This window comes from Alligator mississippiensis, chromosome 5 (assembly GCF_030867095.1).
Source record: "Alligator mississippiensis isolate rAllMis1 chromosome 5, rAllMis1, whole genome shotgun sequence".
NCBI classification, from domain to species: domain Eukaryota; kingdom Metazoa; phylum Chordata; order Crocodylia; family Alligatoridae; genus Alligator; species Alligator mississippiensis.
Window position 1 is genome coordinate 195800555 of NC_081828.1, and position 27383 is coordinate 195827937.

Here is a 27383-nt window from a genome sequence, read left to right on the forward strand (position 1 = left end):
TCTTTCTCATTCTGATTTGTCATCTCTTTTCTTATATCAGACACTATTTCTCTCACTGCTTGCTTTCCATAGGGATACCTTGAGAAGATTTTTACCACCAACTTTTACTGCAGAGTGAGAGTGTAGCAGTAGGCAGAATCATCCAGCAGCTGGCTTGACAGATGTAAAAGCATATAGAATACACTATTAAAGATGCTAGACATAGGGACACAGAGCTTGGCATAGAGGACAGGGCTCTGGAGTTGATGCTAGGAGACAAAAGTTCTACCTGACTTTGAGGCTGACCTGCTGTGTGACCTTGGACAAGTAATTTCAACCTTAGATTCATAGATTCATAGATGCTAGGGTTAGAAGGGACCTCAATAGATCATCGAGTCCGACCCCCTGCATAGGCAGGAAAGAGTGCTGGGTCTAGATGACCCCAGCTAGATGCATATCTAACCTCCTCTTGAAGACCCCCAGGGTAGGGGAGAGCACCACCGCCCTTGGGAGCCCGTTCCAGACCTTGGGCACTCTAACTGTGAAGAAGTTCTTCCTAATGTCTAGTCTAATTTCTTCCTCCGCTATTTCCCATCCATAATTCATCTATCTTGTCCAATCAGATTATATAATTTTAGTAGCAGGAAGTCTCTCTCCATTCATTTTAAACAGTGCTACATATAACATATTTTATGTATAATAATACAGCACTAACAAGAGATTTGGAGGGAAGCCCTTCATGGGTCAGTCCTGTAAGAGGAAAGACTTTAGTTCAAATACCCACCCTAAATCAGCTAGAGAGGGAAGATGAGCTTTTTTTCTTCTTCCTCTCACTGAATGCCCTCATTGTTAGGCTTCACAGTATTCCAAGATCTTTTTAATTCCTCTGTTAATGGTATGTAAGTAGGTAGGTCCATTACAACAAATAACATTTCTGGACTTCAAGAAAATGGAATGGCAGAGAGATCTGGTGTTGGCTTCACCAAGTGTGGCTTTTTTCTTTCGTATGGCTGACTCGGAGCAACAGTTTAAAAAAAAGTACAGTTTAAGATTAGTTAACCAGTCTAGTGCTCTTGAGGAAAGGGAATATATCTCTGCAATGTCACCAGCAGATTTGTATAGAGGGCAAAGTGTTATGTGGTCCATAGTTTGTTCAAGGTTGCCACAGTCACATTCTGCAGAACTCCTAATATACCATCTGTGCATCAAATGACTGCAGCGGCCATGCCCAGTTTGGATCCAATTTAGAAATGTCCATGTTTTCATGGAAGGTCAAAACCAGCAGGCTTTATTAATGGATTGGAAATTAGATGTCTATTCTGAATGGTGGTTTCATTCCACACTTTCCTCCAAGCTGGTGCACTGTCATGTCTTGCAAGGGCTTGTGCATGTGTCCACAGAGGTTTCTAGAAGGCCAATTGGTAAGCTGGGAGGTTCTTTAAATCTTTATGGATGGGATGGTGTGGGTAGTCATTCATGCAAATGACCTCTCTGTATGTAGCTTCATTGTGGCAAATGTCTGGAGGAGCAATATTGGCCAGCACCAGTAACCACTGAACTGGTATAGATGTCAGGGTTCTGGTGATAATACACATAGCAGAATTTAACTGGACATCCAAAAATTTGGTGTGAGTGCTAGCAACCCAGACAGGTGCACACAGTACTCAGCCATTGAGAAGACCAGTGCCATAGGAGAGGTGCAGAATACTCCGAGGTGGCACCCCAGCTTGTTCTGGCAATTTTTTGCACTACGTTTACCTGACTCTTGATTTTGGCAGCTTATTTTTCAAAGATGATTATGGAAGTTAAGGTGTGATCGAGTGTCACACCTAGGTAGGAAGGAGTTGGATCCTCTTGTAATTTTTCTCCACAAAAGGTGACATTGAGATGAACATGTGTTTTGTGGTTGTTGCGGTTGTTGAGGTGAAACACTGAGATGACGGACTTAGCTGGATTTGGTCACAGCCTGCACTTGCAGAAATATTCTGCCATTATTGCCAGGTCTAACATCAGAGTGTCTTCAGTCTCTTTGAAGGTCCTTGCCTGTGTGGTTAATGTTACCAGATTTGCCCATCACTTTGGGGTGCACTCATTTATTAGGGATACGTTTTTAGGGTCTTTGTAATTCTATCAATGTGCTGTTTGTGTTACTTGTGTTTCTGTACAGAGCTATTGCTCTCTCTTCTGCAAGTCCTCACCCCCAATGGAGCTATCTTGCAGGACTCAGTTTCAGTGGGGCTGGGTTCCTCCAGCCACCAGATCAGTCCAACACACACACACACACACACACACACACACACACACACACACACACACAGACACACACACACACACTAATGTGACATGCCTAACCCGGCTGCGTTGATCATCATGGACAGGCTGACACCCTCATATGCCAGGAATCAGTTCATTAAGGTAACAATAAGCTGCAGACAGACACAAGCACACAGGTAAACAGAATCCCTCTGAATCCGGCTGGGTGTCCAGCTGACACCCTCATGGGCCAGCATTCAGTTCATTCGGGCACGTCTGAGCCAAACTGGGTCAACCAGCCTGTACAAGCTGATCCCCTTATATGTCTTAAATTCAGCACTTCCCAATCTTTTGCACTAACTGTCCTAGGAATGGTAGCCCCTTGATGAGCGGGCCCCACAGTATTTTGGGCTTCAGCGGGATCTTTGGCTTAGGTAAAAGAAGTGTTGCTGCAGAGCAAGTGAGGAGGGGAAGTAGAGAAGGAAACATGCATCTGGTTACTACCAGTTTGACTATAAAAGGTATTTATTGCTAAGTATATGAAATTTATAATAGTACTAGTAGCAGACATGCAAAGGAAAACAAACAAAAACAATTACAATATTACCCTGGTTTCACTGAGTATTTGGGGAAACAGCTCAAGCTTAACTAATACAATTCAGGTTCAGAGATCTATGCCTAGAGAGAAAAAGAAAAACAGAGAGAGAAAGAGAGAGAGCAAGAGCTGGGATCTCACCGTTCCAAGGCACTCGGGTGATTCGTTGACAAGCAAAGTTCTCAGCACAATCCTTGAAGGGAGACGATCTGTTTCTTCCAGCTTCTCGAGAACAACAGTGGATGGCGTCAGAGAAATTTCTTCCTCTTGAAGCACGCTGTTTGCTGCTTTACAGATTTTTATACTCTCAGTTCAGCTTCTTCAAAGCATTCTTTTAATTGTGTAAATAATTATCTTTTCTATTGACAAGGGGTTATCTGGTTTTGAACATCTCAAGAAACCAGGAAAAACATAAGGTTAAGGAGTAACCAGACACTTAGGAGCCAGCTTGAAATTCTTATGGATAGAAGATATACTGGATGGGATACCACATTGTTTCTTCTCAGATGGCTTGCAGCATCAGGGTTTTGTATTTTTACCTGTTGTCAATAAGCTTCAGTTTAGCATGACTTCCAGGTCTTACTTAACGGGCTTACTTGGAGTGTTCATAAACTTTGTGGGGAGGACTTCTACCAGTCATCCCAGGAAAAGTATGACAGCATTTGTGGTCAGGCCTCCAACGGGCTGGATGCTGTGATGAACCCTTAACCATTGTTCAAATGTTGCCTATACTCGCCTTGACTCAGTCTCTTGCCTCAGCATTCCCTAACCCGGCAACTGAGTTTTAGTCAATCAAGTTTAAATAGGCTTCCCATAGTGGGACTTGGGAATGTACGGCCTGAGATGCCTATTAAACGTTACTTCTGCTTAGTTCTGATTAAATGAGGTATGTGTGTGTGTGTTGTGGGGTGGGAAATAGAAAAAGTCCATTGTAAGTCCAGCAAGCTGGGTGCCAGGCCTCCCTCAGAAAGACAGAGCTGACAGGTAACAGTTAATGCGATGTCATCAGAGATGCAAATTTCCTTGAAGAGGTAGCAGGCATATTTGAATACAATAAAAGCCTTACCACTTCCATCTATCTGTCTGTAATGCTCCAGGCCAACTGCGCATGTGTGGCCCAGAGCTTTACAGACTGAGAGACAGATAGGTGGAGGCGGGGGCAGAGGCAGTCGGGGCCAGTCTGTGCTCCCTGCTGTGGGGTCCAGCGTGGCATGGGGACTGGCTGTGCAGGGGCCATGGCTTGTGACCATATGGTGGGGCATGGCTCACAGCCTTGCAGGGGGGGACATGGCATGCAGCCACAGGGGAGCGGGCAGAGGGGTGCAGGCAGTGCCCACTGGCTGGAGCACATGGTTGAGGTGTGGTGCATGCCCTCCTGCCCACTCCCCAAGTGGCATTCTGGGGCCGCACTCCATGTCCCCCCTGCATGGAGTCACCCGTTGGTTGTGGGCCACATGTGGGCAGGGTACATGGGTGTGCAGCTGCAGGGTGCCACATGGGAAGCTGGCACAAGGGGAACACCCTGCACAGAGAGGGGCAGGACACGTGGCTGCAGCGTGTTGTGAGGGGAGTGGGCAGTGCCAGCCACCTGCAGCATGTGGGTGTGGGGTGGGACACGCCCCCTCATGCCTGCTCCCTATGTGGCACCCTGTGTCTGCAAGCCATGTCCCCCCCTGTGTGGGGAGCACCTGCTGGCTGTGGGCACAGGAGGGGCTGGGGTGCACAGGGTGGGGGAGGGGAGGGTTCGTGGCTGCAGGGTGCCTCAGGGGAGTGGGCTCGGCGGGTGCAGGTAGTGCTTGCCAGCTGTAGCATGTGGATGCAGGGTGTGCCCCCCATGCCTGATCCCTGTGTGGCAGCTTGTGGCTGCATGCCAGGCCCCCCCTGCATACCACACCTCCCACTCACCCTCTGTCACACCCCAGGGCTGTGCCTCATGCCACAGGGCAGCAGTCGGTGGGTGCTCCCCGCACCATGCACCATGCCCCACCATGTGCTCTGTGCCACACCCCCCACACACCCTGTGCCACACCCCAGGGCCAAGCGGCATGCCATACGACCAGAGCCAGTGGGTGCTCCCCCCACCATGGCTGGTCCCCACACCATGCCCTGCAACACTGCATCACACACCCCATGTGCTCTGTGCCACACTCTGAGGCCACTCCCTGCACCACACAGCTACAGCTGGTGGGCATTGCCCATGCTGTGGGCAATCCCCACGCCATGCCTCACAGCCATGCAACCCCCCCAGCCCACACACACAGCCACATACCACACCTTCCATGCACCCTGCACTACACCTCAGGGTTTCTTCCCACACCATGCAGCCATAGCTGGCAGGTGCTCCTCCTTCCATGGCTGCTCCATGTGCCAGGCCCCATGGCTGCACAGCATCCTCCCATGGAGCCATGTGCCATGCCCCCCTATGTGCCCTGTGCCATATCCCATGGCCAAGCCCCACACCATGCAGCTGCAGCCAACAGTTGCTACCCCTGCCGTGGCCACTCTCCAGACCATGCCCTGAGACCGTGTACCCCCCGTGTCTGCATGCGCCACACCCTGTGGCTGCTCCCTACCCTATGTGGTCACAGTTGGTGGGCGCTCCCTGCACCATGGCCATGCCCCATGCCATGCCCCACATGACAACCCCCCCCACAGTCATGTGCCACACCCCGGGGCCACTGTCCACATCATGCGGCTACACCTGGCAGAAGCTCCCCCTGCTGTGGCTGCTCCTCATGTCACACCCCATGGCCACATGCCACCCCCCCTGCACAGCCACACCTCCCATGTGCCCTGTGCCACACCCTGGGGCTGCTTTCTGCACCATGCGGCTGCAGCTGGTGGGCGCTCCCCGCATTGTGGCTGCTTGCCACGCCCCGCCCCACCCCGCCCCACCCCATGGCCATGTGTCATCCCCTGTGCCCTGCACCACACCCCAGAGCCACTCCCTGCGCCATGCAGCTGTCAAGCACTCCCTGCGCTGTGGCCACTCCCCGTGCCATGCCCTGCACTCAACTGCTATTTAAATGAAGGGTCATTTCCCAATAACCAACTTCCTCTAAACTGGGGAGTATCTTTAAATTATAACTTGTATCACTACAAAAGGGAACAGTCATTGTAATAGTGCTATTCCTTGCTGTTCTGATTGCATAGAAAGCCCTGTGTTGGAGTAGGATCTGAACAGGTAAGGACATAGAGACGGGATGTAGTGGAGCAGGTAGCAGTCAGTCATTTAATTGTAAGATAAGGTTAAATTTTTGGATGCCTCCCAAAGAAATACCTCACTAACTCTATGTAACAAACTGCCAACGTGGGCTCACCAGATTGGCTTGAGATACTTACCCTGGGCTAGAAACAGTGCCGGTGAACTCCAAGCGACCCCAAGGGTGGAGCAGGGGAGCCCTGCCCTGTGGAGAAGGGGAAGTCAATTGAAAGAGGGGGTCTTCAATCCCTTCATTTGCATGGAAGGGGGGATGGCCGGAGTTGGGGGCTGCCACCCTGAGCCCTGTTTGGCCAGTTTGCAAGCCAGGGAGGGACTGCCGGAGGGGATAAAAGCAGCAGCCGAACTGGCGTGTGAGAGCTGCTGACAGTGACTTCGGGGAGCAACGCAGGAGGCCTAAGAAGAGCTGGGGAGAGCTGACCCAGCAGGGAGGCAGTGAGACCCCTCTGAAGAGCCTCGAAGGCCCTGGGAGAAGAAGGCAGTGGCAGTCGGCTGTGCCTCCAGCCCTGCAGCAGAGAGGGAGCTGTGGCCAGGGCTTGGGGCAGAGAGCTGGTGTCCCAAGGCCCCATCGCAGTGTGCTGGACGTGCCGGGCGTCCTGGAGGCTAGGGGGTGGCAGTCGGCCCCCCAGTCCACTGCAGAGAAGAAGCACTGGCCAGGAGTGCAGGCGGCATCATGATCCGGAGCAGGGAGCTGGGCCGGTGAGTTGAGGAAACCCCTTACCTTCCCTGGGGAAGCGGGACAGCAGCAGGCAAGGTGTTGGGATCCTGAGGAGCAGCAGAGCACCAGGGCAAGGGTCCCTGGGAGCTCGGGGCGCAGGCCAGCGCTTGGAGCAGGATTGGTGAGCCGCGAGGTGTGTGGGGTGCCCACCCACTCACCTGGAGCAGGGGTTTAGAGCACTGACCCCTGGGAGCTGCCTGTGCTGCTGACCCTCTGCCACTGACTGCCCCAGAGGGGACTCACTCCTGTCTCTTATTCTGCAGCTGATTGTCATCGGATGGAGTCCCTGAGCTGTGTGCGTGGGTCATGCTGATTGCTGCAGGAGCCTACTCAGTTGCTTGCCTTTTTGGTTGCCACGGAGGGTCACCCTTCAGCCTCTTTGTGGGGTTGGGGTTTGATACAATTTGATTGCTGCAGACCAGAAGAGCTTAACCTGTTGCAGTCTGTCGCTTTTTGGGAAGCCTGTTGGAGCTGCTGGGAGTGACCCCCTTGCTTCCTTGTGGTAGCATCTCAGCAGTGGCTGAAAGCTGCCAGTTACCCTCCCTGGGGTTCATGAGTCAAGGGTTGACTAATGCATTCTGGTTTGTTTTGTGGTTCTGGTTATGCCATTTAAGTTCACTTGTAAATAACCTTTCCTATTATTCTTGTTTTGTAAATAAAGTGTAAATAGTTAACTCAGTTAAGTGTTAGACCTTCTCGGGACCATGGGCTGCTCTGTGGGAAGCAGGGGCTGGCTGGAAAGTAAATTGGTGCTGGCCGGAAGCCCTGCCCCACTCTCACCACACCATCCCTGATATTGGGCAGGGGTTGCAACTATTGGGCTGCCACCCAGGTTACATCTATAATCCCTAGACCTGCAGAATGGCATGATTGTGTTGCATGGGGTTTGTCAATTTGAAAAAGAAGAACTGTTTCACAGGCTCTACTGTGAAACAGTGATTGACTCTACTGGTGTATAAGGTGCACAGTATCCTTATTAATGAGTATACTGCAAGAGATCTTTAGTATGGTTGTTCATGGTAGACTTATCCCTATGAATTTTAAACTAGTTTGAACAACTTTATTCATGTGGTCATGGGTAAACTCCTCATCACTCAGAGTAGGGACTGGCTGTTTTTGTAAAATACGTTCTCTAAGGCAGTTCTCAGTTGCTGGGTAAACGGAGGAACTTCCAGGTGAAATTCTGCAGCCAGCATTATGCTGGAGGTTAGGAACAATGATCATACTGCTTTCTTGTTTCATTAAAATCCGTGAATGTGAACTCATGAGAGCAACAGTGGCCCATTCAGCTAAACCTGCTCTCTAGTAGTAGGATTTGTACTTGGGAGCTTAAGAACACATTTATTTTTCACCAAGTCTGCAGACAAATTTTAATTAAGTTTTAGCGCCGTCCCAAACCCCGACTAATCCCAAGCCCACAGCTGATACATGTTCATTTGCAGCCACAAGATCTGCAAGGTAAATTCAGGCCTCTTTGAATTCAAAACCATGTTATTACAGTTGAAAGGCAAGTATGTTTAGGCACCCTATTAATCCTTACTACAATGAGGGCAAGAGCACAGAAGCTGTTGTGCAGTAATGTAATAATATCCTATGTACAACCCATGGAAATGTTCTTATTGGAAAATACAAGCCAGACAGTTTTGTGTTTATGAAAAAGTATTCCCATTCCTAAGCTTTGCCTGAGCACGACAGCTCTGGTGGTGGTCTTGGTCCTGAATCAAGCTTATTTTTTATAAACATATGGTAGTGACTGTAAGCAAAATTTGCCTGAAAGTTTGCATCAAATTGCAGGGGCTGGTAATTTGATTATAAACCTTAATGGGAATACTGTCAAGGCTAATAGGCCTGAAAATAGCCCTACCAAATGTGCTTTGGTATTGTGGACACACTGCATACAGACACATTGGGTTTTTATACACGTGCTCTGGGAGGTATGGGGGGGGCACTTTAATTGGCGCAGCTCCAAGAGCCATGATAATTAAAAGCACCCAGAGCATCACATGCATCAGCATCACTGCACTGAAAAATGGTGGGGGGGGCACTTTGAACTACAGCTCATCAAACGGGCTTTAAAGTGCCCTGCCACCATTTTCAGGGTGGGGACACTGATACATGTGATGCTGGAGGCTGCTGGAGTATGTTACTTTCCACACTCCAGCAGACTCAATTAATTGAGTCTGCTCCAATGTGCAGGAATTACCGAGTGTGAGAGCAGGCTCCCTGCACATGTATAGGATCCCATTGATCTGTGCTTCGGATTTATCTATTTCATTTATTCGTGTGAACAGGCAAGATATTGAAATATGCAAGGACAATGCTCCTTGAAGCACGCAGGTACCATAGACATGATCAAATACGTTCCTCTCGGCAGGAAGATGTCAAAGAACCTTGTGTGCCTCGGGGGTATTAGAAAGGAATGCCTTACAGGATTGGTTGGAACATTTTTGACTAAATGAAATTTCATGGATGTCAAAAGAGAAATGTTTTGACTAAGATGTCCTTTAAAAACTTAATTTTGGAAATAGGCACAACACAAAACTTGCAGACATTATAGTCTTGCAGTTAGGGCACTAGTCTCAAATGCAGATTAGGCAAGTCCTTGCCTGAATGAGGGTGTTTTTGGATGAATCTCTCTGATTTAAATCATGCAGATAGGAACTTGAACTTGGATTTCCATGCCTTTGCTTCTGATATTTTGATACTTCTTCACAGATTGAAAACTAATCTTGAGACTCTGGAGAGGGTTCAGAGGAGGGCCACTCTCATGATTAGACTGTATGAGGGGAGGTTGAGGGATCTGGATCAAGTTTATCAAGGGAGGACAACAGGGTAGTGGAGATGCGCTATTTACCAGAGCACCCCTAGGAGTATCTAGGAATAATAGGTGCAAATTAGTGAAGAGTAAATTCAGGTTAGACATTAGGAAGACATTTTTTACAGTAAGGGTGGCCAGAATTTGGAATGGGCTTTCATCTGACCTCGGTCCTCTTTCCTGCCAGGGGCCGGGGGTCGGACATGATGATCCTTTGTGGTCCCTTCCGACTCTACAATCTATGAATCTGTGAATCTATATTTCAACATAATCATGATTTCCTGAAAATGCTTGAATAAACTCAGTTTAATACTGCTATGGCTCATGAATTTTGAAATCTTGAACCTGGATCTGTTTTTTTCTGGTTAACTCTATTACACTCTTTGCCCCAACAAGAATTTTTATGTGGCCTATGTATATATAGTACTACCTCTTTCCTTAGACTTCTGAACCAAGAAAAGGGATGAGTAAAAGCAAAGAATGCCACCTGGGAAGCTAATGGGGTGGGAGACCACAGAGATCCCAGATCTATAGAAAACCTCAACTAATGTTCATGAACTATTGTAATTATTGCCTGAGGGTCAGGAACACATCAAACCAAGGCTGCATTCAAGTGGTTTTGAGGTTTGAGTTGTGCACAGTTCTATTAGCATCCTGATAAGTGGAATGTGGATTAACTATGAGTAAGGTTCTGTTTTCTTAAGCATACACCATGTATATCAAAACTGAAGGGGTGATCAAAATAGACTTCACAGAAGGGATAAACATTTTGCTTTTTAAATTTCATATGTTAGTAGAATATCTGGTGCTTTAGCATTTAGGCAGGAGAGGTAATAAGATTGGAAAGAAAAATTTATTATTTTTTTTATTTCCCACTGCTCTGGTATAAATAAAATGTCATGAATTATTTACATAGCAGACAAAGATTTGTAAGACTGTAGAGGGAAATGGGTTAACTGACTGTTCATATAATTTAAAATCTAGTATCAAGAAACTAATTTGAGACCACCCATTTTCACATGGTGTCTTTCAGAAGGCATAAAATCCAAACACAAGCAATTAAGTTTAAAGGATTCAGTAATTTTCTGTTTGGGTACTTGTAATTATTTTTTATATAAAGAATTCTCATTGATAGTCTCAAGCCTTTGCTGATCAGGATATGTTATCTCCAAATATCACACCAACTAACTGGAGACCCAGATTTGGCAGATATGGAATGGTCTAGCCCCTTTAACGATTAAATTCCTCACAGAAGTCTAAACAGCAACATGTATATCAAATATCAACCTTATTTTTATTAGAAAGTCTTTAACATAACTATACTTTAAAGTAAAACAAAAAAAATTATTTAAAACATTTACTTAAAACTTTTATTTAAACAAAAAAGTGACCTTGTATTTCCCTCTTAGTATGTTCCATGTCCATCCTCTGAACCAGGGGCAGCTGAAAATTTTCAAAACCACTTGCAATATTTTAGTACTGAAAAATGAGGTTCTGTGCAAAACAAAATATTAATGGCTGTAACAAGGAATACTAGCCCTGTTACTAGAAAGTGGGGTGGCCCCTTTAAGGACAGAGTTTTCAGAGCACAGCCTGCCAGCAGAGCAGGGGTTAAAGGGTAGCGCTGTGGGCTGGTCAGCTGACTGAGGCTATCACATGACCAGGAGAGAGCTCAGGCCAGAGCTATATAAGCCCTGGGTTGAGCTAACTTGGGCAGATGGCCAGCCCTGTCTGTGGCTGAGTACAGGGCTCCTGAATGCCCAGGAAACTGGAAGAAAACAGCTCTGCAGGCTGGGGGATAGGGCGGGTGACCCAGAGAGATAGAGATGCTTGGGAAGCAGACACGTTGCCTCTGTTTTTTTCCTTATGTTATAGGCCGGGGGCTTAGCATTTATGTTTCAGTTTAAACCAGTGGTTTGGGCTGAGACTGTGAGGGAGGGGTGGTATAAGGAGATCCCATCAGTGTCTGTGGGATCAAGCCTGGCACCAAATTTTATATAAACCTATTCATAACTTATCAAATTCTCACAATTAGTTATATTGCTCACATTACTCTGATTGAAAGCCTGTTCCACAAACTCAAACCCCAATGCTCAGGAAACTGCTAATGCAATTTAAAACTTATTCATGGTGAGGTTTTACCCTTTTGTTCTTCTGCTAACTGTCCTTTAGCTCAGTGTTTATCAACCTTTTAAGTAGCAAGTACCCCCTAACTTCTGAAAATTTTAATAAGTACCCCAACACTCAATTTTCCAGGGGATTTTATACTTACAGACTAATGTGTGCCATATGTTGGAAGAAGGGCTGTGTATATAAGGCCATGACATGACAGATGTCTGATCTGGTGTGGGCAGGGTTGCCACCTTTTACACCAGGGGTGCAAAACTCAAGTATGTACCTGGGCTAGAGGTGATGTTGGCCAAAGGTAGGAGGGCTGAACCCAGTGCTGTGCAAAGCGTGACATGCTAAATTATTACTGGGAAATGTAAAGTGCTGCGCAATACGCAGTGCACCAAATTTTTTGCCATAGTTTTGAGAGGAAAAGAGGGAGAGAGAGAGAAAAAAAGGGCAAGAGAGAGAGAATGTGTGGGGGTACCCACATACCCCCTGCCTGTGTTTCGCATACCCCCAGGGGTACGCATACCACAGATTGAGAAACTATGCTTGAACTTAAACAGGTCTTTATGTTTATGTCCCTAATGTATCTACAAACAGCAATCAATAGCTTACATTTTGTTAGCTAAGCTATACAAGCTAAGCTCTTCTGGTTTCCCCTTACATGATAGACTTTCCATTCCCTTGATCATCCTTTAGCCCTTCAGTGCATTTTGAGTTCATTTTTCTTGAACATGGGTGACAAGAACTATACTCAGTTTTCTAAAGCAGTTCATGAGCTCCTGCAGCTGCCTCTCCCACTACCACACAGTTGAAGCTCACATAGAGGGGGAGAGCTTGGAGGGCATGGACCACATGCCATAGGTGCTGCTGCTATCCATATGGGGTGGAGGATGGGATTCCAGGGGGCTGCATGCTACCCATGCAGCCTGCACATCATGGGGTGGAGGGCAGCCTGAACGGTCTGTGCTGCAGTGGGGGGAATCCTGGGGTCCACTCTCACAGTTTTTGGCCAGTGCCACATGTGGCCCCAGACCATGGTGAAATTGGACAGCCCCGTTCTAAATTAAGGTATCCATGGAAAAAAGACAGATACACTCCTAACGTATTGCAGACTAGGTATTTCCAGAAGAGATACAGAAGCTTTATTCTCTTGTACAAGCCACTGGTATATGTTGCTTTGACAGCTGTAGTCATGCTATGATCAATTAGTGCACCCAAGTTCTTCCCTTGCACTCTACTTGGCAACTGATGAGCTCCTACTGTATTTACCGTATATATTTGTGCTCCTCAGAGCCTTTAATTTGTAAAGTGATTGTGAGCCTCACAAGTATTTTTTATGTAAATACAGAATGTTATTGCTATCAAGATATTGGTGAGCTAAAAATAAGCTCTTTCATTTTTGATAACAGTGTTCTTCCTGCCTGAATGCAGTGTTTGTAGTACCATGATTAGGTGGGGGAGAGGGGAACGGGGAAAGAGGGGGCGAAGAGGATAAGTATGTATAATTCATGGCAGAACTTGAACATTTTTTTGAAACCTAGCTATATCTTGTTGACTGTTCCACCCTGTATTTTCCATGTGTCCCAGAACATCTTGGTTTTAGCGTGTTATGGAAAAAGACCTTTCTGATGGATTTTGGGACCTCTATCTAGAAGGTTCTTTTTTTTTTTTTGGTCATAAATCTGATTTGAATAGCATATAATGTTAAGTAGCTTCTTATAATGCACCTAGAAATATGATCAAATCTAGATATACTCATTGCTTTTAATGACAGTTTCCTTCTTTGATGCTTCTTGAATACATACACTGAACGTAGCCCCTGGCTTGCTATTTATATCATCCAAGATCAGATGATACCTGGGGCTTCTCTCACCGGCCTCTCTGAAGATTCCTGAGGAAGGATGAAATCTTCCTCATCCCTTTAGTGAAACAGGAAGTTCAGCAAGTCAAAACGTTTGTCTCTACAGCTTGGGTAGAGGTTATATAGTTGCCAGAAGTGCATGTTTTTACCTGTATCATCAGTAAAGAAGACAGGGAGCCTAATACATCCAACCACTGCTGTGATAAAATAGGTAAATGGAATTTGCCCACAGCATATGACAACAAAGACTAACAGAATAAACTATTGCATATTATAGAAGGAATTGGTATTTCATCTCATGCTATGTAACTTATCAGACTTTCCTTGTGGAGGCAAAAAGATACATTTTCGAGGGTAACTAAAGTATGACACGACTAAAGAAGAAAGAAGGTAACCTAACCTGCCTGCTTAGACTCGCACATACATCTTCTAATGCTCTCAATATTGTTTTGCATTTTTTAAATCTCTCTTGCTATTTATTCATAATGATGGATCACCAGAGTGATGTCAATAGCCGAAGGCACCAGCATGATTTTAGGAAAGACCAATTCACCCATAAATGTTTTAAAAGTTAACAAACACACCAAACATAAGAACTGCAGTCAGTGTGGATATGATTTTTAGCCAAATAGAGTAGTTTGACAGAAACACTGAAAATCTCTTAAAAAATAATATCCTGTGGCTCTTCTACTTCCATTATATTAAACTGAATTTCTTTACTCACAGTGGGATTTCAAATTAATTTGTAATTATACACATATAGAGGGACTGAGAAAGAAATGACCTAATTATAGACCAAATGGATGCCCTCCAGCTATCATCCAATTACTCTAACCATCTCAGCTACTAAGCAGTATGATGGGCCTCATCCTTTCATAGTCAGCTCTTGTTGTAATTTACAACTGAATACTATAATTTTACTTAAATATTCATTTACATAAAATAAAAATCTACATTTAGAACTCTTAGGAAGGAAACAGATAATGAGCATGAATAATCATCACAGATACACTTCTAGTTATTTCTCCCTTACATGCACTCTGACCACTAAAAATGGGGGGAGAAAACAGTACTTCATTTCGTGCTGTCCCAAAGGACACTAATCAACTACAATTAGGCAGACAGCAGCTTTTAAGCTAACAGAGGAACAGAAAATGTCTACATTAACCAATGCACTCTATCAGTTTCAGCATTTCCTTTTAATAGACAATTCATCAAGTGGAGATGAGTTGAGAAGCAATGTAGCTTCTTTGTTATTCGTTATATCATCACCTTTGCTGTTTGTTTGTATTTCTAAAAACTCAAGCTTGGTTCCCTAAAGCTTACAATACAGTGAGACAGGAAATGGATGTAAGGTGGAGAAAAGGGACACAATATGCAAGCAATGTAGCTAGACCTGTGTGAATAGTTGATGAGTTGTTTTTTTGGTAGTTCCAAAACTTTTTTTTTAATTAATTTTAGTTTTTAGGATGTTTCATGGCACTTGGCATGCCTGTTACTTTAAGAGAGAATGGCTGCCTGAGAAGTAGCCTGTAGCTGGTGAGGGGGGCTGATTAGAGAGTCACCTGACCAGAAGGGGACTGGGTTTGAGCTACATAAGCCCAGGGCCTGAATTGGTCAGGCAGTCTACCTCTGAGTGCCATTGGGAGAGGAGCTCCTGGTAGCAGAGCTTCTGAAATCTCTGAGCTGGGCTAACCAGCACTGAGCCTCACAGTTGGCCAGACCTTGAAAGAGATAGGCCTGGGAGCAGAGGGGCCAGGGGTCAGCACCATGAGGAGCAAGGTAGACTTTGGAAAAGATAGAACACAGGACAGAAGCATGGCCCGAAAAAGTTGCTGATGAATGAGCTGGTGGTTATGGAAGGGACTGAATGTAGTTTTGAAGATCCCAACTGGTTCAGCGCCTGATGGGTGGTGAGTTAGGCCTTGGAAGAACTGGGCCTGGGGTCCAGAAAGTGAGAGAGAGAAAGCTTGAGCCCAGAAATAACTAGGTATTTGGGGAGAATATCTGGTGCCCAGCGGGGGCTAGAAGGCAAATGGCCAGCTTGGGGAGGACCAGAGGGTCCGGTGCTCAGGAGGGACTAGAGCACAAATGTCCAGTGCCTGGGAGGGGGGGGAGACCAGGATGATCTAGGGTGCATAGAGAGAAGCTACCCAGCAGCAGAGTAGGGCCTGAACCCAGAGAGGCTTGAGCCCTGGGCCCAAGCCCAGAGAGTGAGGGCACTGTGTCAGCAGGGCTAGAGAGCCCAGAGATCTGAAGTCCAGGAGGGACGAGGACTGGGGCTGGGAGCCTATAGCCTATGAAGGGTATATGTTAGCAGATCATCTGCAAGGCATGGGAGTGGGTACTAGGGAGAATGGAGCCCCTGCAAATAGTCCTTACGACAATGACCAGGACCACAGGTGGTCCTAAGCATAAAACCAGACTTGGGAAGCCCTGAGGCAGCCTCCCTTTCATCAGAAATTAATAACTGGAGGTGCACCAATACATCAGTCCCATATCAGATTGATACCGCTATAAAGACTATTAACTGTGTTGGCAATCAGCTTTTTTTCGGCTGATGTGGCTGATAGTGCCACAGATTAAATGCCCCGTGCATGCGCGCAGCAACAGCTCAGCATGCAGGTGGCCAGGAGTGCAGCCTGACAGCATAGAGAACAGCTGGGTCTGGCTGGTAAGTCTGCTGTGGGTGAAGGGATGAGGGGAGAGGGAAGGGTCATGGTGGGGATAGATCGAGGCCCCTGCAGTGAGGGAGGGAGTGGGGCAGGGGCAAGCACTGTACAGCTGGGGCTGAGCAGGGGATGGAGCCATGAGTGGCTAGTCCAGGAGGCACGGGGGGGAGGGGGGCGGTTGGCAGCTCCCACCACTACGCACACTCCAAAAGGGCATGGGGTATGTGCGCCCCTAGATCTGTGCATGGGTCGAGGGTGGGCTGATGCTGTGGGCTGGAGCTGGGGGTAGCACTGGGCTCTTCCCAGCGGGGGGCTAGGCTGGGGCTGCCCTTGAGGCAGGAAGCAGCAGAACTGGGAGGGGGGATACAGCAAATTTTGGGGAGGCTGCAGCCCACCCTCCCAGCCCTGATGCCACCCACTCTGAACATAGTCCTGGCCCAGCCCGCCGCTGGGAAGAGCCTCCAGCCCCAGCCTGCAGAAGGCAGCTTGCCCTTGCCCCATGCACAGATCTGGGGCCCACTTAGCCCCTGCACCTCCCAGAGGAGCCACTCAAGGCTCTGTCTCACGCCCTGCCCTAACTGTGCTGTGCCTGCCTCTACCCCAGCCCCACTTCCTCCCTCACTATGGGGACCTTGATCTGCCTCCCCCCATGCCCCTTCCCCCACAACAGACTTATCAGCTGGACACCACTCTCCTTGCTGCCCAGTTGCATATCAGAATTGGATCGGTATCGGCTGATATGGTTTGGTAAAAATCGGCCATTGGCATTGGCCCAAAAATTCTCTATTGCTGCACTCCTATTAATAACATCAGCCCCCCGCCCCTTGGTGTGGTGGATGAATAAAGGGGAGAGTGCCCAAATTGACAAGGGATGAATGGCCATCATGGCACTTTTAAACACTTTTTAGTATAAAAATGAAGACAATAAAACAATGAAGAGAAAAGAACTTGGGTACTATTTGCAAAATGGAAGAGATCACACTGATGGAGATTCTTGAGCACAGAAATTATGATACATATGCATGGGATATTAGAGACCCTTAGATATTAAGTGGAGCAGGGATTAGAACTAGCCATCTACTTTCCTCATTGAGCATCCTAACCACCAAGCTTTAAAGTCATTATTTCCTTGGCCCAATGGACACTTATTTATTTATGTATAGTCACAAATAAGACCAACTACAACAAGAGACACTGAGAATGATCCATCCCAAAGTATTCGACAGCATATTAGTAAAAAATGGGAGACGTGAGTTCCAGCATTCCCTCTAAGCTGTGCGGTGTGTGCAGCTATGCAGGAGCGCTCATGCCGCACTGCCAGGCACACCTGTGCGGCTGCGCAAGCCGCAGAGCTTAGAGGGAATATTGCTGAGTTCAAGTTATGGCTCTGAGTTGTAGGGGAATTTGAAAACAAGACTTTTACTACCTGAGGTCTGTAGGGAGAGGGTATTAGCTAAGGAGAACAGTCAGTACTCCCTCTTCCTTCTTGGCTTTGGTACAGAAAGCTGTATATGTCCTCATGAACTTAGCCCAATTAATTAAAAGGTCAGAGAGATTCATTTTGGTATGTATGATACATTTCTAGTTGTTTTTCATTTGTCTTTTTGCCAAATCTATTTGACAAATTTTGATCTGAATTAATAGTTTCAGCAGCTATAAAATTCATGAATAAATGATTCAGTGAAGCAAACTTTTCTATTTTTTAAAAGTAATCAGTCTGATAAAAGGCATGTATCTTGTTCAATTAATGTATTTTGTAAAAAATAAAAACAAAACAAAACCAAAAAAATACATAAGCGTCTATTACCAGATCACTAACATTTTGCTGCCATCTATTCAGGCAGAACTGGTAGTATAACTGTTTGCTTTTTATTGGGGATGTCTGTATAAGCACAATGATAATACCAAAGGATATTTTGGTTGGATGGCATCATTTATTTTAAATAGTAATATATAAACATACATCAGACTCCTGTAGCATTCTATGACTACCAGAGGTTTTCAGATGTATCTTTTCTTGGAAATAAATTAAGAACTTACATTTGGGATAAAAAGACAACATTTTTAAATTATTTGTTGAATAAAATTTTGAAACAATGGTTCAAAACCATTGAACCTTTTTATTTGGATGCTTTTTTCTTTTAATATAAAATTAAGTGGATTTAAAAATAAAACAATTACAATGAAACATCTAATATTTTGTTCTGAAAATGTCAATACAGGAAGTTAGGAGCTTTGATTTCCCCTCCTCCCCCCCATTTTTTACTAGATTTTATTGTAATTTATTTTCAGTGCAGCTTGTAAACACCTAACCCTTACATGTTCTCCTTTGTGGGAGCCAATACAACCAAGACATAGCATTTCTCAAGCTATTCTCATCTGAGGTTCTTGGGGTATGTCTAAACAGTAGTAGTAAATGTCATTGTCAGGATGACCCTGAGCATGCCCTGCTAGCCAGCTCCCACATGTATGCTATAAACCTAAAAATATTATTATGTAGCATTGCCAGGCACAAAGTGTGACAGTGACATAGCATCACTGGGCATGACCCATGAGTGTGCAGTAGCAGCTAAAAATAACCACAAGGTAATGGGACTGCACAGTGATTATGGTTACTGCACAGTCATTTAGTACTTAATTACTTTAGCAAGTACTAAATGACTGCACAGCCCAGTGCAGATGCTCCCACAGACCAGTTTAAAAATGGCAGAACTTGGTCTATGTTCTCTTCTTCCCCCGCCAAAGGACGGATGTGTGTTGTTCTGTTTGCTACCAATCTAAACTATGCCGCTTACAGAAAAGTGAATACTTTAGATAGATTCCACCTTGGACTTTTAAAATATCTGTACCTAGAGTCAGACATAGAAAATAATTACCAATACATACTACTTACTCTTCCAACTGCTATTTGTAAGCACCAGCTTTTGTTCTGTTACTCCTTTCATCTAGAGAAACTCTCCCTAGGTTTTTCTTTATAGTCTTCCACCAGGCTTGTTCAGCTTTCACTGGAGCCTTTTTCTCCAGCTCTCTTTTACACACAATGTACACTTACATGTAGACGCACACAGCTGAAAGAATGACCATCAAAGATCTCCATCTGGGTAGTTCAAAATTCCTGAACTGTCTCATCTTATGTAAGATGCTTTAGCATACTTTTGAGGTAAAATGATTTGACATACTCAGTAAATGAAATCACTTGCATGACAAAGGAGGGTTGGATTGAGCTCTTTCCATTAATTCTGTATTGGTCTGGTCCTTGAATTCTGTGTGGTTAGAGATTTTTCACACTTGTCACCTATTATCTTTCTGTCATGGTTCTGATTTCCTGCAGTGTTTCTTCTTCTCCCTCCTGTAGGAAATGTATACCTGTTCTGCCATCTTTCCTTTGGGAACAAGGATGCAAAGAATTCAATACATTTTTTTCAGCAATATCTGCCTCCTTTCTCAATAAACGATCCTTTTCAGGGCCTTACTGTGTTCCTTATTGACTTTTTGTTCTTATGTATTTTTAAAAGTATTCTTGGTAATTATCAAGAATCAAGAAATCTCTTGTGAAATCTTTTTTTTTACCCTCTTGTGTTCTTATCTGTTGCACAGTCTTAACTGTTTCATTCTATTTTTACAGTTCTCTTCTTTACCTGATATTTTTTGTCTTTTCCAGTTCTTCTCTCTGTTATACTTTGCTATTTTTACACTTCTCTGTTCATCTCTACAGGCCAATTATTATATCTAAACACTTATTTTTAGGTGGAATGCACCACCCATGATTACACTTTTATTTATTTTAGAATACATACCACTTACTCTCTTTATATTTTACCTTCCTTGCTGTATCTCAAATTCATACCACAATCTGCTAAATTTTAGTCTGCTAATAATTAACACCTGTATTTATTTTTCTTTTTTTGGTCTCATTTCAGTTCCAATTAAAAGCCTAATGAGGACAAGTCACTATGACTTCAGTGTCCCGTTCATCTATGTATCCATTTCTACTCGTGTTTTCAAAGGAAAGTATAATAAACAGAAAGACTGACTTTGGAGGCCAATTTATTCTATTTTATAAAAAGTTTAATATTGTACTGAAATCTTTTTTCCCTCCTTTTTACTTTTTGTCTGTTAGGTCAGCAGTGATGATATAGCTGGCAAAATACCCTCCTCATGTTTGGGCTCTGTGATCTAATGCCACCAAGTTTTTGACTGTGAATCCTTGACTTATCCCAGAAGGAGGAGAACTCCTATCCAAATGTTAGTGAGACTTAGGACTGCTTAGCACCTGACATCAGGTGAGATCAGATGTATTCAGTCTGGTGTTAAAGTCACAAACTCTAGATGCCACACCTTACACAAAACAATAGAAACTTCCCATCTAATATGTCTGAATTTAGGTACTAAAATTGAAACCCCCCCAAAATAATTTTGTTTTGACCCTCCCCCGGAAAAAATGTTTTTAAAATCATGAGAAAAGATAACAGAAATGTAGTTAGTCTAAGACATTAAAATGTATAAGTCTAACTTTCTGCAGAAAAAGTTTTGATGAATCTTGTTCAGCCCTTGCCCATGGGCCACATTGATCACATATCCCTGCCATGAAGTATGAACTACTATGTAAACCTCTATGCCATCCAGTCCCATACTGGACTGCCTTACTTCAGCCACAGAGATATCTGCCCAGGGGGTAAAAGCTGAATAGCCATTACAGTCCAAATACCATTTGTGGCTTGTTTGTTCTTGCTACTTGCAGGTACTGGTGAGAAAACTTACACTGCCTTGCTACAGCTGCCTCAGCTCACAAATATTTTTTAAAAATTCCAGCAGAAACTAAGCTTCCTTGACTCTGGTTTATGAAAAAGACCAGGAAACTACACTGTAGTGTTTGTGGTAGTTTGATCACTTCTCTTACAATTTCCCTGTTCAAAATCTCCATGGGGTCATTGCTTGAAGGAAGTAATCTGGAAAGTGTGAAATATATACTGAAAGGACTCTGCAGCTGCAATGATGGATGCATGTTAAAACTGTAAAACCATAGCCAAAACAGCAATGAACACAGAGCACTGGTAGGACTTTCATGACTGATATCTCATCAGTTTAGTCATGGTTTCTGTGGATGCAAACCACATTTGCTTTCAATCACACTATCACCTGGTTAGGAACAGTTACAAGCTACTGTTCAGATGGGACTTGTATTGTTAAAACTGAAGCTCACTTTGCCCAACTCAGATGAGCAGTAATGCTTCTAAACAGCTGAGGTCAGAAAGAGGTGGCTACACTCATTACAACTAATGGCCATTCATTCATTACAAGACATCTGTAAATGGTTCTTAGGTCACTTCCAATTAGAGGGCTTAATACTCATTGAGTGGGAATGGAATATTTGACAGAAGCTGTTAGGAAGTAAATATTTCCCTAATAAACAGGGTGTTACTTTTTGCAGGAAAATCCTAGCTTCAAGCAGATTTTGGGGGGTGGGGAAGGGAGTAGGGTGAATTAAAAAACCCTGGTTTTAGATCATAAGTATTTTGACAAGAAATATACCAATTTATAGGAGATTCTATAGGAGATTTAGAAGATGAGAAATATATTAAGAGGTTGTTTCCTAAGGTCTTAAATTTAGCAAAAGATTCTGACCTGGCAAGATTAATCACCCTTCCACCAATTAGGAGACAGACTGTCCCAGGGGCAGTGTCTTAATTTCATCTTAATCTTCTAATTATATTGTGTGTATGTGTCTGTGTAAATTTTGACTCTGATACTAAAATTTCAAGCACTCTGTTCCTTAAAAGAATAATCCAATGCCTTAGGGTCTTGATATTTAATTACTGAGAACTTTCACATTTCTACATTGTCTAGACTGTAGTCAGGCAGAAAGAAGCATCCTGCTCTGCATATCTTGGATATCCCCAAAACAAATGAAATATAGTTGCCAGCCTGTTTGGAGGAAAGAACTATAATACACATTATGGAGAACACTTACACTGGTCCTAATTGCCTTGGGTGATGAAATATCAAGTATATAGAGTAGTGAGCCCTAACATAACGTATATACCCCAACTTAATTGAAAGAGGAAAAAATATAAAAGTAAAGTAAAATATGAGAATTATTTACTTACATTAGCTTGTATAGAATGCATTTGGTACACATTTGGCATGATGAAGAGAACTCATATTTTGGCACCCCTCCCCCCCTTGAAACTAAAATACATAAAAAATGTTACATGCCTCTGGGAACAAAAATTGAGAGTAAAAGGAAAGAATAAAATAAAGTTTTTTTGATGTTGGAGGGAGTTCAGAAAGGAGCAACAATGATGATTATGGGGAACGAGGAACTGATTTATGAAGAAGGATTAAAAGAGTGAAATATGTATACTGCAGATGAACTAAATGGCACATAAGAGGAAACCACTATCCTGAGATATTTGATGCATGTAAATAGAAAATAGAGAAAAATGGAAAATATGGACTAGAAAAAACAGGAGTACTTAGGTAAATTTTCAGGAAAAAATGTTCTTACATCAAAGTACTAACATTTGTGGGGAAAAATGATAACATGTAAAAGGGGTGGAACCAAAAGGTATTTGTGGAAATTATAATAAAAATCTACCAGATTGAATACAGTGTGATATAGACTGTAACCTATAGGCCATCCAAGAGAATTCTGTAGCAGGAGTATGATGTTCCCTTAAATTCTACAGAATGGTTAAAACCAAGAAATGTTGAAAAACATACTTTTTCTATTAAAAATATCATAAAACATTCACACAAGTGTATACAATATTGTATGAAAAATTTTGAAATAGGCACAGTGATGCATTATGTGATCTAAGCAGTCGGACTAGTTTTATTTTTCTCAATTCTATGATTTATGATCATCTTTTTTAACACTGACCACAAGAAGCCAGGATTTACTCTGAAAATGATAAGGGCCTGCATATTAGGCCCTTGAACAATTAGAAGAGAATTTTATGTCATAAAAGTCATGGTCATACAGAAAGTGTCAGAACTCTAAAGATAGAAAAATATCAATATGGTTGTGAGCACTGCAAGATTACTGCAGCCCGAGTTCTCTGCTGTATACCGTTGCTAATAAGTTGTCTTACAAGGGAATTAAGTAAGTGTAAAGCAAGAGATCAAAAGGTATAATGAATAGGACAGAGAACGGGGACAAAAGGGACCACTCACTAGGAGTAATTTATGAAAAGGACTGGTGATTCCAGTCCATTGAGGAATCCCTCAGTCTTTTATATAGTTTGTCAGAACAGGATGAAAAAACTGATATCAATAAGTTTGAACTCCAAGGGGCTTACTGCTTTGGTCTGAAACATTTCTCTCTCTAATTCATAAGAAATGCTATTGTATGGAAATAAATTAATAATTCTAAATTCTAATAGTGAAACTTCCCAAAGTCTGTCTTGGAAAAAAACCCCAAGAAAATCAAAGCTGAGGAAATTAATGTCTTCTCAGTTGATCATCATAAGACAATCATTTTTGTATTTGTCTTTTGTAAACAAAACCCCAAACCATTTATGATTAAAAAAAGAAAAGAAAAGGAGGGGGAGCCATATAAAAAAAAACAAACCTGCCCCTCCTTCATCGACATATCTGATCCTTTTGCATATTTGGAGTTATGCTTGAATACTCTTGAGACAGAAATGAACTTTATTACTTTGTTCTTGATATGTATAGATGTATTATTTCTGGGAGATTTATCTGTCAGATTTATCTTTTTCCCATCTTCTAAGTCAAGTACTTCGGCTATAGTAATCTGAATCTGACAGTTGAGCCATAAAAGCTTCCTTGTATGACAGCTTAAAGACCTTGTTGCATGGGTCACACAGTAGTATTACATTCAGATCATAGCAAACTTAAAACATGTTCTGAGCAGCCATACAGTGATGCTTATGATCTCAGCCTGCTCTGGACAAGGCGGGAGCTGGCTGTACCCACCCTTGATGATAACCCTGGTAGCTTGTATGTCCTCCTATGAGGATGTGCACCCTTCCTATCACATGCCCAGCACCAATGAGCATGGGAACACATGCCCCTGGCCTGCTAAGATGAGCCAGGTCTCTGCCACTGTCAATGGGCAGAGGAAGGCAAAGGGACCTAAGCCTGGGAGAGGGTGTCACTCTTATTGCTGGATCTGCACATGCTGCTAGATCTGCAGGGAGTGCTGGATCTCTGTAGCTGGCAGTCTTGAACCAGCTCTGGTGCAGTGCAGAGGTAGAAACAACAATCAGCTGGTTGTGAGTACCAGCCCCCATGCTGCACTGGAATCCCAGACTCATGTTATCTTCATGGAGCAGTCCCTACCCCAGTTAAACATGTGGTACCTAATATGATCTGGAGATGCTCCTGTCGTGGAAAGTTGTAACTTTATTACAATACAGTTGCACTTAGCACATGTTTTAAGTGTCAGTAACATGTCCTAACTGTAACAGGTGACATGGCCTTAACTCTGGAGCCAGCAAACTTCAATAGGTACCTCTGTGTTGGACCAAAACATTTCTTAGGATCTTGCTGTTCTGCTTCTGAGTGTGCTCAGAAATGCCCTAGCCTGAGGCTTCTAGCTTTCCTCTAAGCCTCAAGTCTCTTGTGGGACCTATTCTGTTGGGTGTGTTCAGAGCACCTAGTTCCACACTGATAGGACTGGGGCAGTCACAGATGCTTGCTTTTTACGACATAGTTACAAAAGGAGGCAGTATTCGTAGTGCCAATATCTATCGTTTATGCAGAAATCTAGTAGTTCCAGCAATAACCAGAAAAGTGGAGACCTGGATTTTATGATGTTTTCAGTTTGAAGAGATTCAGACCACATCCCTCACTTCCCAGGAGAGGTCTCCATTTAGAAGGATATGAGCTGTGTCAAATAGGATGACTTTATAACAGAGGTTCCCAAGCACAGGGCCGCAGCCTGGTACCTGGCTGGAAAGGGTTGGCTGCTGGGTCATGGTATGAGCTTTAACCACTGCTAGCAACAGTTCTGTGCCCAGCTGGGCAAGAATGGCCTTACTTGGCCAATGACTGTGACTTTAGTTTTTGAAATTGGACCGTGTAAACTGTGGCTAGTCTCTTCCATATCAAAAGCAACGACTAAGAGATGATCAAGCAAACTTCAATGGATTTGGTTTTTTTGGAAAGAGTGCTTCTGTGAAGAGCACTTTGTTTCGCACTGTGCCTCTGCCTGTTGAGTTCGTTTTGTATCATACACTGCCTCCAATCCTCACAACCCCCCCACCACGTAAAAATTAAATTTAAATATGTAAATTGGATTATTTCTATACTCGGTCTGCCAAAATTCTTTGAGTGAGTTTGCTGGTCTGCAGTATAAAAAAGGTTGGGAACCACTGCTCTGTAAGAACCATACCACTGTACTTAAAGGAATGAAAGATCCTTGAATACCGAATACCAGAGTGCAAGGTGGCTTCCAGTGGCTGAGTTTTAACAGTAAACAGTGAGACTGAGCTCTTTTTACTCCTTGAAAAGACAGGATTGGTGCCTGCCTTCCTGTGGAGCATTTGAGCTCTGGATCCTAAGTGGGTGGAGACACTTGATGGCAGCTGGGTCCGGTGCCTAAGCCTTGGAGAGCAAGAAGTTTGAGACCTGTCCCTGGACTTAGCACTTCTAGTTGGCTAGTTCTAGGTGGCTCTTTATTTAGCATGTGCATTCTTAAGTGCCTCAAAAAAGTGATCCAAACTCTGCCTAACCCTGTATGGGATGTCCAACTTTGAATTTGTATTCCTTTAAATCTTAGGAATGACGACACTTAAGTCTTTTACTGTCTAGCACTTGGCAACTGTGGTCAAAATCTAGTCTTGACTTTTTGTAACAAGTCTATAAATGACAAATGGGATTATACAGGACGACCACTGATTTCAGTGTCATCACTGCAGTTATTCCAGATTTATACTGGTGTCTCTGAAAGCTGAATTTGGTCTTAAGTTTCTATAGCAGAAGACTGCTAAATATTAGAAATGGGCTTGAGCCATAAACATCTTGGGAGTTTAGATCTAGGAATTTTTCCTGCTCCTTTATTTAATGATGAAGAAAAACCAGAAAGAAAATAGCTTGTATTCCAGATGTCAGGTTGAGCCTGCAGTCCTGGAACTTAGAGCATTTTTAACATGTTAACTGTGAAAATGTTGATAGTGAAATCACTGGGAGTAAATAAACCTGGAACATCAGGATGCCTTTTATAGTAATTTTTTTCAAGTATATAAAAACACTAAGAATTTTCTCTCTTTTGTTTCAGCTGACACATGGGACTATTTTAACACAGTTTTATTTGTGTGTTCCATTTCCTTCAACCTTTTCAAGTGAAAGTCAAGGGGAAAAAAAGAAAGGTCCTTTACAGAAGGTTTACAAAGATTATAATTCTTGACAGCAGTAGCTACTTTCCTATGTTAACATGCATTTAGACAGTCATTAAACACGTGTGTTACATATTTGATATTCTATTATGACTTATTATGCATATAGATAATGTTAAAACATTCTGAAACATTATTCACACACAACACATCATTAATAGTTATTTGGAGCCACTAGGTTTTCCATCATAGCTTGTATTTACAGAATACATCATAAAACTTTCACAAAAGTACTTACTGCATATTCTCATAATCATATTTAAAATAATGATTTAAATATGATGTCCTTGTCATGTGTAACACATGCACACAGAAGGAATTTTCTTTTCTTTTATGTAAGACCATGAAAGGTTTGGCCTTTAATCATGAAATGTTTTTTGAAATATTTAATACGATTACACAATTTCTCAGGCCCCTCATATGCATATATTCAGAGCTGGTTCTCAGTTGCATAGAAATAAAACGCCTAATACATTTGCATTTTTTACCATGTACAATGTAAGGATTGATTTTTGCATGTAATATTAGAAAAAATATTCATCCTGCTGCAGCACAATTTACAAAACTGGTAAAGCTTGGGAAATCTAATACAAATGCAGAAGCAGCTTTCCCTGGAATGATTGTTGATGATATGCCATTAAGATGCAATCAATTTATTTGCAGATTTAGTGATCATACTAGATAATTTATTCTAGTTCACAAGGGTGGACTTTACAATGTACCTAGTGTCTTAGCACCTTTTAATGTAACTGTCATAAGTGGTTATGGAATTTAGTTTGTCACATGAC

At 43.4% G+C, this 27383-nt stretch overlaps 1 long non-coding RNA gene across 1 annotated transcript in view; it reads left to right on the forward strand.

Moving 5' to 3' along the window:
• The window catches only part of LOC109285962 (uncharacterized), a 571893-nt gene that overhangs the window by 383521 nt on the left and 160989 nt on the right, over positions 1-27383 (forward strand). The gene's annotated exons all lie outside the window — the stretch shown is intronic.